Below are 13,681 nucleotides of genomic sequence, written 5' to 3'. Positions count from 1 at the left end.
TTGGGAGGCCAAGGTGGGTGGATCACTTGAAGTCAGGAGTTTAAGACCAGCCTGGCCAACATGGTGAAACTCCATCTCTACTAAAAATACAAAAATTAGCTGAGCATGGTGGTGCATGCCTGTAATCCCAGCTACTTGAGAGGCTGAGATAGGAGAATCGCTTGAACCCAGGAGGCAGAGGATGCAGTGAGACGAGATGGCACCACTACACTACAGCCTGGGCAACACAGCGAGTATCTTAAAGCCACATCAGGGAAGCACAATTTTTCCACGTCTGTCTTGGGTCAGTTTGCAATTCTTGCTTTTGTCCTACCTCTAGGACCCACCCTGACAGGGCAAACGGAATCTGGAATATTACCAATCTGCGTGGTGGAGGGAAAGGAGATTATGATGCAGCATGCTGGAGGCTCTTCAAGTTTCTGCCTCAAGGAGACACACGTCACTTCCCCCCAGACTCCACTGGCCACAGCAAGTCACATGTCAGGAAAGTACGGCCTTCCCATGTGCCCAGATGGAGAGGGAAAACTCAATAGTTATGAGTTATACTCAGTAACTCAATAATAATAATCATAATAATTCAATTAATAGTTATATTCGAATTCGCAGTTGTGAATATCCCTTCTGAATCCACGATGGGTAAGGCAATGTGAAAATTCTCTTTTCTAGGTTCCCTTAGGATGTGTGTGACAAGATGTGTCAGTGCCAGAATTCAGCCCGTGATTCCAGAAGCCGGCATGCCAACTTGGAAATCTGTTGCCCGTCATCAGAGCTCCCTACTCCAGGAACCCGGACCACCACAGAAAATTCCACAAAGCCCCGGCCTCTGCTATGTTTTGTCCCCATCGCGTTTACCTAATAGATGATCCTACCAATTCCCATTGGCAGCCCTTTGTAGTGTAATGAACAGGATGCAGGCTGATGAATGCAGCCGCTGCACAGAAAACGTCAGTTCTTTCATTAAGCAAACCTTCCCAAGTTCATTGTATTGAACCAGGGTTGAGGCTATTAGGCTGACACATGACAGAGCCAATTCTAGTCACATTGTAAGTGCCTATTCATGTTTGGCAAATTCCGTTTCACGCACATGCACACATTTAGAATTGGACTCTTGTTGACTGCAAATTTTTTCCCCTTGAAATCTATTTTCCTATTTTTAACTGTTAATAATTAAGAAAAATCCCACTTTAATAATTGAGTCTCAAAGAGCCTAATTCAGGGAGAACATAATGGATGGCCACACTGAGTTTCTATTCTGCTGGCTGTACAGTATGCTTGGTCTTCCTAGACACACTGATATGGATACACTGGGCGCATCTGTAAAAGGGAAAATCGTAAAACATTTGGGCACAGAGTTTTGACACTGCCGGTTCTTCACTCTGCTCACATTTTAAGAGGGAAATATTATTTACAAGCTTGGAATCCCTGCTAGTGAGAGGAGACAGGACTAAGGACATCCTTCCAGGGTACAGACTGGGAATGACCTAGCCTGAACAAGGAAGAAGCTTAAAGCATCCACAGCAGCCAGGAGCTGTGACTGCTCTTTCTGCAACCTGCCACTTCCTCCATGGGCGATCATACCACAGCACTCATGCAGCACACATACAGTGGATGCCTCCTGGGTGGCCAGCCCACACTGGAAGTCAGGGTGTGTACACGAAGAGTTAGGGGCTTGCCCAGAGGGAGAGAGACAAGAAAACTGACCATTACATTTGAACATGCTTAGTGTGGTCATGTTTCCTGAATCCACCCTGTTTTCTCTATCTCCATTATTATCACCTGGTCACCTCAATGGCTCTCTTCGACTCCTGGGTCACCTCCCAGCATATCCTTCAGCTTTCACTCCTGCCTCCTACACATTGCCCTCCTCATTGCAACCATGGCATCTTTTAAAAGTGTGATTCAAATTATGTCACCTGTTTGGTTCCCATGTCCCAGTAGTGATCACCATAACTCAAGTAAAATCCAGACATCATACAGTGGCTGCACATGTGTGGTTGGCCCCCCTCTTGATGACATCGCCTATCATCCCTCCTGGCTCCAAGCCCACTGGCCACTTTCTCTCCCTTGAACACATCAAGTGTGTTTACACCCCAGGGCCTTTGCACTTACCACACCTGGCCTTGGGATTTTCTTTGCTGAGATCTTTGCATGTCTCTCTTCATTCAGGGTGTAGTTCAAATGTCACCTCTCCAAAAGCCACCTCTGATCACATACACAATCACTATCTTCTTCCCCTACTTTATTTTTATTTAGATGATGTAAGATATGTCAAGGCATATCCTGGATGTCATAGACATCACTGCCAAGACATGACATAAAAAGATATCGGAATGAAAATATAACTTTGCCCTAACACTTGTATATGGATGTTCATAGCAGCATTACTCATAATAGAAATAAATTAGAAGCAACCTTTGGAAATGTTTATAGAAGGGTTACCCATCATAGTCAGAAATAACCAGATGTTCATATCGCAGTATTCATAATAGCCAGAAAGTGGAAATGACACGAACTGTGAGTGGATGAATGAAGTGTAATGGATTGACAGAATATTATTTGGCCATACAATGGGATGAAGCATTAGATTGGTTCAAAAGTGATTGCACCAACCTAATACTAATACATGAAATAACACAAACCTTAAAAACATTAAGTGAAAGAAGTTACTTGGCCACATATTGTATGAATCCATTTATATGAATTATCCCAAATAGGCAAATTCATAGAAATGAAGTCAATGCGTAGTTATGAGAGATTGGGGGTATGGAATGGGGAACGCCGGCTAAGGGGTACAGGGTTTCTTTTAGGGGTGATAAAAATGTTCTGAAATTAGATAGTCGTGATGTCTGCACAACTTTGTGACTACACTATAAGCCAATGAACTGTCCACTTTAAAGGGAGACTATTGCAGTACTGAATAATCTCAGTCAAAAAACCAAAGCGATAGGATGTGACTTCCAAGATTAAGTTCAAAAACACCCTGGTTGCAGTCTCTCTCACCAATTCCTACACTCTCACTTTCTCATGTGGACAAAAGCCAGCTGCCACGTCACAGGCTGCCCTTTGCAGAGGCCCATGTGGCAACACCCAACAACCAACAGCCAAAAAGCTGAGTCCCAGAGTCCAGGAACCACCAAAAAACTGCATCTTGCCAACAACTGTGCAGCTTGGAAGTGGATCCTTCCCGAATCCAGCCCCAGTCAATGACCGCCCTCGATTACAGCGCGCAAGAGGTGCTGAACCAGGCTCAATGCTTCATCCAAAGAAAGCGAGATGATGAATGTATGTTGTTTTATGTTTTAAAAAAATAATAGAATAAAAATCAAGCCCATGACTGCCCGGTGCTCCTTCTGCTTTCTCACATTGCCTTCCTCATCCTGCATTCTTGGAACGGGTCCCAAGGGCCTGACAGTGGTATCAGGATGAGCACCTACATGGCAGGTGCTCAGTGAGGTTTTCTAGAATTGAGTAATAATTTCTAATACTGTTTTCTCCACATAAAGCTAGAAAATTCTCTCAATGAGAAAAAGAACAAATGAAAGAGAGAAAAAAACTAGATGTCTCATTATGCTCTCATGTTTTCCAATCCCTTATATGTAGACGAAATGCTGACCAAGACTCTCAGTGAATCCTGGTGACCTTGCCTTGCCCCTGACAGCAACATTCTTCTAAGTACGAATAGCAGATCTGGCCTAGGTTGTACCAACCTCACTTATTTACTAGGGAATTCATCCTCAGAGTAGCTCTCCACCGTGCCTCCCTGTAAAGCACTTAATCCTCACTTACTGCAAACCCCAAAGTCAGAGCATTCACTACTACTACTACTACTACCACTACTACAATTATTATCATTTTGAGACAGGGTCTCGCTCTGTCACCCATGCTGAAGTGCAGTGGCACCATCTTGGCTCACTACAATCTCCATCTCCTGGGCTCAAATGATCCATCCACCTTAGCTTCCTGAGTAGCTCAGACCATAGATACGTATCACCACGCCCAGCTGATTTTTTGTATTTTTTGTAGAGATAAGGTTTTGCCTCAGGCTGTTTACCCGGGCTGGTCTCTAACTCCTAGACTCAAGTGATACACCCGCCTCAGCCTCTCAAAGTGCTGGGATTACAGGCGTGAGCCATTGTACCCGGTCTATTAACTACTATTATTAAAAGATGGCATCAGTCCAGAAACAATTTGCACTGCCCTTCCTTGAAGCTCTCCCCCAAACATCCCATGCACAGAGCCCCCACCTCCTCCCCACCCCTCAGCAACACATCTCTTCCAAGAGAGATTTATTACAGGGCTGTCGACACAGTCCTACCTTTATGGAAAAAGATAAAAATAAGAAACACCTTGCAAGAAGATGCCATGGTGAAAGCTAAATCATAAAAGTTTGATAAGGAATGATCAAATCCAGACAAATAACTGTTCAATCCCACTTTGTATTAAGCAGATAAAGTCATACAGAAAATCAATGTGATGTATTGAAAGGGGAAAAAAAATTGCCCAGCTTGGGGATTGGACTACACAGTGTTATGAAGTGGTCGCTTCAGAAGAACCTTACAATACAATAGCAACATAAATTTTAAAAAATGGCGTGCTGATTGCTGACTTGTGGGACCTGTCAATGCATTCCCTGACAGTCCTCTCTGTTGCTGCTGCTGGAGATAATTTCTGGTGGGGGCGGGGGGACACAGGCATTCTCATGTGTGAATGGTAGAGAGGAAATTGGTTTAACTATTCTAGAGGACAATTTGGTAATTTTGGTGAAGTTAATTGTTTCAAAGATGTACACAGTGCCTTTGTTCTTCCACTTCTGCTGCTGGAAACCCTCCCCCCCAATATCCTTGCTCAATTAGACTAAATATACATGCAGGAACATTCAATACTAAGTCATGTGTAATAGTAAGACATGGCTCTAACTTCAACATCTATAAATAGGAATGCATATGTCAATTAAATGACACCATGTGATGGCATACTATCCATCATGGAGTATTAGGAGGTTGAGCTACATGTGCTGGTACCAAATAATCTCCAAGGCACTATTAAATGGAAGGAGTACATAATAAACAAAACGTATCCAATAGTCTCAGTTGCATGCATTTTTTAAAAGGCTACCCATATCTGCATCTGATGCTAAATGCATATAACGTTTCTGGAGGAATCCATAACAAACTTTTAATGATGGCTGCTTCTTTGTGAGAGAGGTTTGGGAATGAGGAAAATCTTACTATCTTATTGAAAGGTCTGAAACGTTTATCCTGAGCTTCTATTCCTTTGATGGATTCTTTTCCCCAAGTGAGTAGGGAGCTGGTGGCAAGCAAAACAAGAAGCAGAAACAACACAAAGAAACAGTAAAAACTTTTGCAGGAACAGGAGGCCCTGAGTTGTTTTGTGAATTCTCTGCAAAAAGACAGAAGGAGCTTTGAATGTTACTCATGATATGCCCAGCCCAGCTCCTCTCCCACTGGCAGCTGAAAAATGAACGTTGTGTTAAGTGGCCCCTACCACCTCTCAGGAAGAATATCAATGTCTCCAATTTCCTTTTGTTTCCCCAAGCCCACAACACACCTCCTCAAATAAAATGAACCATTGTCTGCCAGGGAAGCGGACCTTTTGTGTGCGGAAGTGCATTTTAGTGATGGGCTCACAGTGGTCAGTCCGTATCTACCACTTATTCTTTAAGGTAATAATAACCTCCCTCCTGCTGATAATATTTTATATAACCTGTAATTAAAAACAAAAAAAGCAGCACAGTCCACAATAGTAAACAGATGGGAAAGGCCCTCTGAAATAGAGGATACGGAAAGCTTGCTAAAAAGAGCACACACTTGCAGAGAGAAGATAAACAACTCTGGTGTCACTATGGTGAATGTTGTGTTTGCTTTGAGGTGAAATAATAGGAAATGAGGATCAATTAACAATGTACTGATGAGCCTACAATTACCGGGCTTTTCTGCATGCACTAACAGCATGTTAAATTTCTGGTGGTGACAGCCCTTGGGATGAGAAGGCGGCTGATAGTTGAGCCTGGGGACCGGGCTTTGCTCTTCTGAAATAAACGTGTAAGAAGAGTCATGCTGTGTGTCTAAGTAAGAATGACTCGTTAAAAAAAGGCAACACTTTTCTCCCTTTATCTTTGACATGACACTTTCTATCTTCATGTGGGCAAATATACCAACACTGTCATTTTTCAAAGACTTTGGGGCACTGGTAAAATGGAAAGGAAAAAGCTCCTTTAGAAAAACAAACGTAACTCTCCTGACCCGATCCGATGGAGGCAGAGATGAGTAGTACAGTGCTTTGTAAAGCAAGAGCACTTTGGAAACATGTGATAATTGATTCAAATGAGGTCTTGAAAGGGTTTTTTTGTTTGTTTTTTCTTATCTTGCATTTTTGATCAGAAGTTCTCAAACTTTAGGCACCATAGAATCCCCTGGAGGGTTAAAACTAGATTGCTAAACCCTACTCCCAGAGTTTCTAGTTCAGGAAGTCTGGGGTGGGGCCTGAGTGCCGGCGCGTCTAACACGCTCCCAGGTGACCCTGATGTTGTTGGTTGGGGACGAGCCTTTGAGAACCACAGGCACGATGGTTAGGAGCTCAGGCTGCACAACTGAAAAAACTTGGCTGAATTCCTGATTCTGCTACACTGTTATCTCTGTCACATAGTCATTGAATCTATTTGTGCCTCAGTTTCCTCATCTGTAAAATGAGGATAAGAGTACCACCTGCTCATACTGGGTTAAACAGCATTCCCCCCAAATTTATGTCTATGCCAGCATGTGATTGATTTTTTTTTTTTTTTTTTTTTAAGATGGATTCTCGCTCTGTTGCCCAGGCTGGAGTGCAGTGGCGCAATCTCGGCTCACTGCAACCTCTGCTTCCCAAGTTCAAGGGATTCTTCTACCTCAGCCTCCCAAGTAGCTGGGACTACAGGCGCACATCACCACACCCAGCTAATTTTTCTATTTTTCGTAGAGAAGGGGTTTTGCCATATTGGCCAGACTGATCTTGAACTCCTGACCTCATGATCCACCTGCCTCAGCCTCCCAAAATGCTGGGATTACAGGCATGAGCCACCGTGCCCAGCCCTAATAAGTGATCTTATTTGGAAATGGAATCTTTACAGATACCACTTGTTAAGGTAAAATGAGGTCATCCTGCATTCCATGGAGCCCTAAATCCAACGACTGGAGTCCTTATAGGAAAAGGGAGCAAAGACACAGGTGAAGACAGCCATGTGAAGATGGTGGCAGACACTGGGGTTCTGCTGCCACAAGCCAACCAATGTCAAGGATTAATGGCAGCCACCAGAGGCTGGAGGAAAGGCATGGAGCAGGCTTTCACTCAGAGCCCCAGGAGGAACCAACTCTGCCAAGAACTCGATGTCAGGTGTCTGGCCTCCAAAACTGTGAGAGAATAAATCTCTGTTGTTTTCAGCTATCTAGTCTGTGGCACATTTTTTCAAGGCAGCCCTGGGAAACTTATACTGCATTACAGAATTCTTGTGAGGATTAAATTAGTGACTACACGGCAAGTATTTAGAGTAGGACATGGCACATGATGCCCATGACTTAAGTAGTAGCTTATATTATTATTTGGGTCTTATTAATACTTTGTTTCATTACTGTGCTATTAAAAATACCTTCTCATGGAAAGAACCAAAACTACAGAAAAGAGGGTAAGGCTGGGGTTCTCATCCGGGAGTGATTTTGTACCCCAGGGGTATCTGGCAGTATCTGCAGACGCTTTTGGTATTGCAAGTCTCGAGGAAGGAGAAGATGCTACTGGGGTCTAGCGGGTAGAGGCCAGCGATGTTGCTAAATGTCCTGCAATGCACAGGAAATCCCCCTCAACAAAGACTTTCCTGGCCTAAAATGTCAATAGTGCCAAGGTTGAGAAACTCCAGGATAAAGTGAAAAATCAAAATCACTTGGCCTCTGAGTCCACTTTGCAAGGTGAGAACAAAAGTAATTTATTATTACACTATACTTTCTAATGAGATCAACACTAGGCTCTGCACACTACTCCAGCCCCTCTGCCCCGCTCCCCTCTAAAAAAAAAAACCTGTGTTAATAAAAAATGACAACAACGAAAAACCAGAGTCAAGCTTGGACCGTGAGAGGGAGCCTCAAGCAGTTATTCTGCGCCATCTTCCACGCTAGAAAAGGCAATGTGACCTCTTGTCCACTGGGAATCATTTTCCATCACATCCAAGGAAATTCGAGAGGGGCCTAAAATCTGTCATCAGAACCTGACTGCAAGAGACAAAGGTCCAGTGGGCTGTGGGCCTCTGGCTTCAGTCCCAGCCAGGGTCACATCTTTAACTAGAGGAGGGGTTAGACTCTGGGTCTGCTGATTCTTCTGTCTTCTTTTAGTGACTGCAGCGTGCATCCTAGGGGCAGGAATCCACCTGGACTCTCACTGACAAGCTTGTCCAATATTGTTCTTGACATGCTGCAGGGCCCTGGGCGTCAAGAAGCACAGGCTCCTTTAGAGGATGGGGGAGAACTATGAGGAAGAAGGAAAATCCCCTTCCCCCCTCCTCATTTTCTTCCCACCTGTGGGTTAAGGGTAGTTGGAAGGGTGGAAGCCAGAGAGGAGCGTCTTCACTGACCCGGGCAAGGATGGTAATGAGAACAGAAGGGGTGACGGTGGAGATGACGACAATGGACAGACTCAAAGACAGCAAAAAATGACAAACCTCAGCGATCAGCAGGACGTATCGGGTGACGGTGAGGGTGACACAGGGGCCATACTGGCAGCCTGGTGTGTCAATTGTGCAACTGCATGAATGATGGCACCACTCAATTAGCCAGAAAGCCCTACAAGGGGGCTGCATTATTTTCAGAAATAAATGAGTACGTGAAGCAAAATGCTCATCCACCATGTGCCCCAAGACCCTAACACTCCAGAATCTCAGCATGGACCAGACGCCATGATGGTCAGAGCAGCTGTGTATCTACAGCCTTCCCTAAATAGAGCGGCTGTGTATCTACAGCCTCCCCTAAATGTTTTCCTGTTTCCTATGAAACACGTCACATCTAGAACTCATCAATCTTCTGTGTCAGACCAATCTGCCTAAGGATTGCGGTGCTTGGTTTGGAAGGAACCTCTTCCCTTTCACCTTCTGCCATGATTGTAATTTTCCTGAGGCCCCCCAAGCTGTGCTTCCTGTACAGCCTGCACAACCATGAGCCAAATAAGCCTCTTTTCTTTATAAATTAGCCAGCCTCAGGTAGTTCTTCACATCAATGTGAGAATGGACTAATACAGGCACCAAGAGGGGACAGAGAAAGGACGTGCATTTTGGAGTGGGTGATCCCAAAAAGGCCTCATCAGCTAGTATTGATCTGCCACTGAAGGATGATGGGGAGACTGAGGCACACAACGGTGATCCTTTCACACACACACACACACACACACACACACACGTTATAAGAAACAACAGAGCATAACTTTCATCCTCATGTTGACGTAATAATTTTGATCCTTCCCCATCCCTTACTGTACGGAAGCAAATCAGAAAGAGGGAAGAATAATCCACACCCCTATTTCCAAACAGACCTTGGCACTCAACCTAGATCTCACTCAATTTTTTTTTTCCCCTTGGCAAAACCAAGGCTTCCCCTCAGGCTGTGCAATGCGGATTTTAAGATGCACAAAGATAACCACGCTTGAATACAGAGCTGGAACCCTGAGGAAAGGAACACACACAGACAGCCCACAGGGTCTGTGAAAATCAAGCCCACATCACCTAAATATAGTCTAACTTCTAAATAAGGCTTCAAATCACAGATTTGTTTACTTTCATTTGGTGATAATTGTTCACAGCAGAACATATCAGAAAATTCTATAATAGGAACCACAGCCAGGAAATAGTAAATAATTAATCACCCTCCCTCCCAGCCTCTTGCATCTCTGTTGATATAAATGACCGTATAATTCCAAACCCAATTATCACTACTTAGCCGTTCCATTTTGTAGTTAAAACCCCACAAAATTAAAGTGCATCAATTGTTAATGGTAATAGACCAAACAAGGGATTAAAGATTATTTTAATGTTTATTTCCTGTCAAGAGATCTTTTGGCAGGAAACACAGCAGACAAAAGGCTGCACACTCAGATGAGATTCATATATTTAAATCTTCTAACTTCTAGAACCATTATGGATATAATTACTTGTTTAATTTACTTGTTCCCTCAAGATACAGGCTGAGGAGATCAGGCCAATGTTATTATATCACGTTCTCAGAAAGGATAGGCACTGCTCCATAGCACTTTGTAGGCTGTTTTCTCTAAGTGATCAAATCAAATTAGTGACCACGCCCCTCCACCCTGAGAAGTCGGATGAGGCAGAGACAGAGAGCGGAGTCTGAAGGGAGTGAGACCTCAGTTTCATTCTCAGGCTGCAGCCTGTGGCCACAGTGAGTCCCTGAAGCTAGTCTGAGTCCAGTTTCCTTAACTGTAAAATAAGGTTGATCAGGACCAGGATGCAGTCCAGGTGAGAAGGTCGCAGAAGACTTGGGGAAAGCCACAGAGTTAGCCAAAGCAAGTAGCGACACAAAGTGTAAACCCAGACATTTTCATGTGGTGGCGCTCATTTTAAATGTGGTCACATAGATGATCAATGCTTAATTAATCTTTCTAAATTATCAAGATTATCATGTACACATATACACATATGCACCCCCCCTCCCTAAGAAAAAATATGACTGCTACATTGAGGGGACCTTAGGACCCAACTGAAGAATCACTGGTCTATTTCCAAAAATCAAGACAACAGTATGTTCTACGACAATGTCAAATCAAATAATTAGGATGTGGGTTAAGAAAGGTTAAAACAATTAACAGGCCCCCAAATCTTATTTTTAGGTTTTATATTGGATATGTAATTATATATACACACATCCACATAGAGAGAGAAGGGTATAGATAGGTAGGTACATTAAAACAACTGATCACCTAAAAAACTATTTCTATCATGGAGAAATCAGAATCTGAAAAGAACGCAGGCCTCTTCCCCCAAAGAGTTCAGTTGATTTACCTATTTCTTTTCTGCCACTTTCATTAGAATATAAAAACCATGAGGGCGAAGATACCATCTGTTTTGTTCATTACTGTATTGCTAACATTTAAAACAGAGCGTAGCACATAGTAGGTAGTTGATAAATACCGCTGGTGTGAAGGAACGTGATGAGAATGATGACTGTGTGATAATTTTATATTTTTACAAAGGGATTTATATCTCATAATTCCCGTATCAGTATGCGAACTTCGTCTACCGATAAAGAGTCTGAAAACCAGGGTGTTCAGGGTTGCGAGCTCTGTCCAAATCACCCACCCAGGTGAGGAGCTGAAGCCAATGTCAACTCGCACTTTCCGATCCTAAATCCTGCGCTCAGCCTGAGTCACCCCCCTGGCCTTTGAGAGTTTCTCTCTACCTGGATTTAGGAGAAGGCATTTTGCTTTACATAGCAATATGATGACTTCAGAAGTTTCTGCAATAGTATGGGTTCCCAAAGCTGGATGTGACCTTGAGCAAATCTTAGTTTCTCTGGATCTCTGCTTTGCCTTTTGTAAGAATATTTGCAGTGTGACATGTGACGATGTTTGTTCAGACCTCTTGTGTGATTAGAGATGTGTCCTGCTGCACGTAACAGACAACGTGATTCAAACCCAACTCAAAATATTACGTTGGTGCTACAAGTTACTGTGGTTTTGGTCATCACTTTCAATGGCACAAACTGCAATTACTTTTACACCAAGCTAACAGCTTATTTTATAACCAATGGAGGTTCAGGGTAGGAGGCCCATAGGACAGCTGAATCAGCGGCTCTAAAGTGCCACAATGAACTCAGGTTCTTTCTACTTGCCCCTCTGTCCTACACAGGGTCATTTTCAACTGTGGCTGCAGGTGGTCCGAACCCAAACTGGCCGCTGCTAGTCCAGGCTGCCCCGACGTCCACAGGAAGCAGAAAGTCTCTCATCCTTGTGTATGTTTTAGGAGTAGGAGGCTGGGCGCGGTGGCTCACGCCTGTAATCCCAGCACTTTGGGAGGCCGAGGCGGGTGGATCACCTGAGGTCAGGAGTTCGAGACCATCCTGGCTAACACAGTGAAACCCTGTCTCTACTGAAAATTCAAAAAATTAGCCGGGTGTGGTGGTGGGCGCCTGTAGTCCCAGCTACTTGGGAGGCTGAGGCAGGAGAATGGCGTGAACCCGGGAGGCGGAGCTTGCAGTGAACGGAGATCACACCACTGCACTCCAGCCTGGGAGACAGAGCCAGACTCCTTCTCAAAAAAAAAAAAAAAAAAAAAATGAGTAGGAAACCTTCCCCACAATCACCCCTCATATCCATTGGTCAGAACTGGGTCACATGCCTATTTCTAAACCAATCACTGGCAAGGAACACAGTATTATGGGCTTGGACTAATCATTGGAGGCAAAAGGATTTGGGGGAGTCATCCATTATTACTGCTCTGATTACTTTTACAAAAAGTGCAAGGCAAAAATAAATAGTAAAATCAGCCTGAGTTCTTTTTAAAAATAGTGTCCAAACTATAAATGGCCTAGCTGGCCAACACTAGGGAATGGTTACATAGAATACAATTCATTTACATGGTGTAACCTTAGGAAATTATTAAAAATATTTTTTCAAGTAATGTTTAATGACATAAGAAATTCTTGTTTTTTTAAAAAATTATATATATATGCCTATATATTACGAGCCCAATTTGTTGAAAAGAATGCTATCACTAAGAAAGAAAAGAACATACAACTAAATATTAAGAGTGATCATCTCATGCTAGTGAAATTAATAGAGCATTTTCATTCTCCTCTGTCCAAGTTTCTAAATTTTTCTTCGTTTTCTTCTCCTTCTTCTACCATGCACATTATTTATTACCATAATCAAATAACAAAAGTTCATTTTTCAAAGTAACAAATGATGTGTGAACTCCAGAACTGTGATGGGCAAGGGGGAGTCAAATCAGGTTCTATGCCTGGGTCCAATCATATAATTTACTTAAGGTCAGTATTTAAGGAAGATGAATAAATTCACAGTCTAATAAAAATATACACACATATAAAAGAAATATCTGCTTGTCTACCAACTCTATTTTTATCACAGAAGAATCTGAATCTGAAAAGAACAAATTTGGCATCTTTTCCACAGTCCCCAATTCTTGGGGATGATAAATCCCGAGTCCAGGATGGTCGAGGAGTCCTGGCTGGGTGCTGATGATGGCAGCAGCTGTCCAGGTAACACAGGGAGACCCCAAACAGGCTGAGAAATACCTGGAGCACCAGACACGTGAGTAAACTGCTGAGGGGTCTGCATGATCTATTACGACTTTCTTTAAAGTCCTTTATAGAGTCCACAATTGTATTGGGAATTCATGGGTCATGGCTTCCCTTTTTTTTTTTTTTTTTTTTGAGACGGAGTCTCACTCTGACACCCAGGCTGGAGAGCAGTGGTGTGACCTTGGCTCACTGCCCCCTTCATCTCCCGGGTTCAAGCGATTCTCCTGCCTCAGTCTCCCAAGTATCTGGGATTACAGGCATTCGCCACCACACCCAGCTAATTTTTGGATTTTTAGTAGAGACGGGGTTTCACCATGTTGGCCAGGATGGTCTCGATCTCTTGACCTCGTGATCTGCCCACTTCAGCCTCCCAAAGTGCT

At 43.4% G+C, this 13,681-nt stretch overlaps 1 protein-coding gene across 8 annotated transcripts in view; it reads right to left on the bottom strand.

Annotated features, from left to right (window-relative positions):
- Positions 1-13,681, bottom strand: part of LOC105491228 (WW domain containing oxidoreductase) — a 1,122,875-nt gene that overhangs the window by 546,205 nt on the left and 562,989 nt on the right. For 6 of the 8 annotated variants that reach the window (XR_011616111.1, XR_011616112.1, XM_011757426.3 and 3 more), the window contains one exon: positions 3,690-13,681. This exon is cut by the window's right edge. The exons of the other annotated variants lie outside the window; for them this stretch is intronic. The gene's annotated coding sequence lies outside the window, so the exon portion shown is untranslated. Of the gene's footprint in view, positions 1-3,689 lie in introns of those variants that run through there. 8 annotated transcript variants of the gene reach the window in all.

This window comes from Macaca nemestrina, chromosome 18 (genome assembly GCF_043159975.1).
Source record: "Macaca nemestrina isolate mMacNem1 chromosome 18, mMacNem.hap1, whole genome shotgun sequence".
Lineage (NCBI taxonomy): Eukaryota > Metazoa > Chordata > Mammalia > Primates > Cercopithecidae > Macaca > Macaca nemestrina.
The sequence above is the reverse complement of the archived record's forward strand: the minus strand, read 5'-3'. Positions and strand labels throughout refer to the sequence as shown.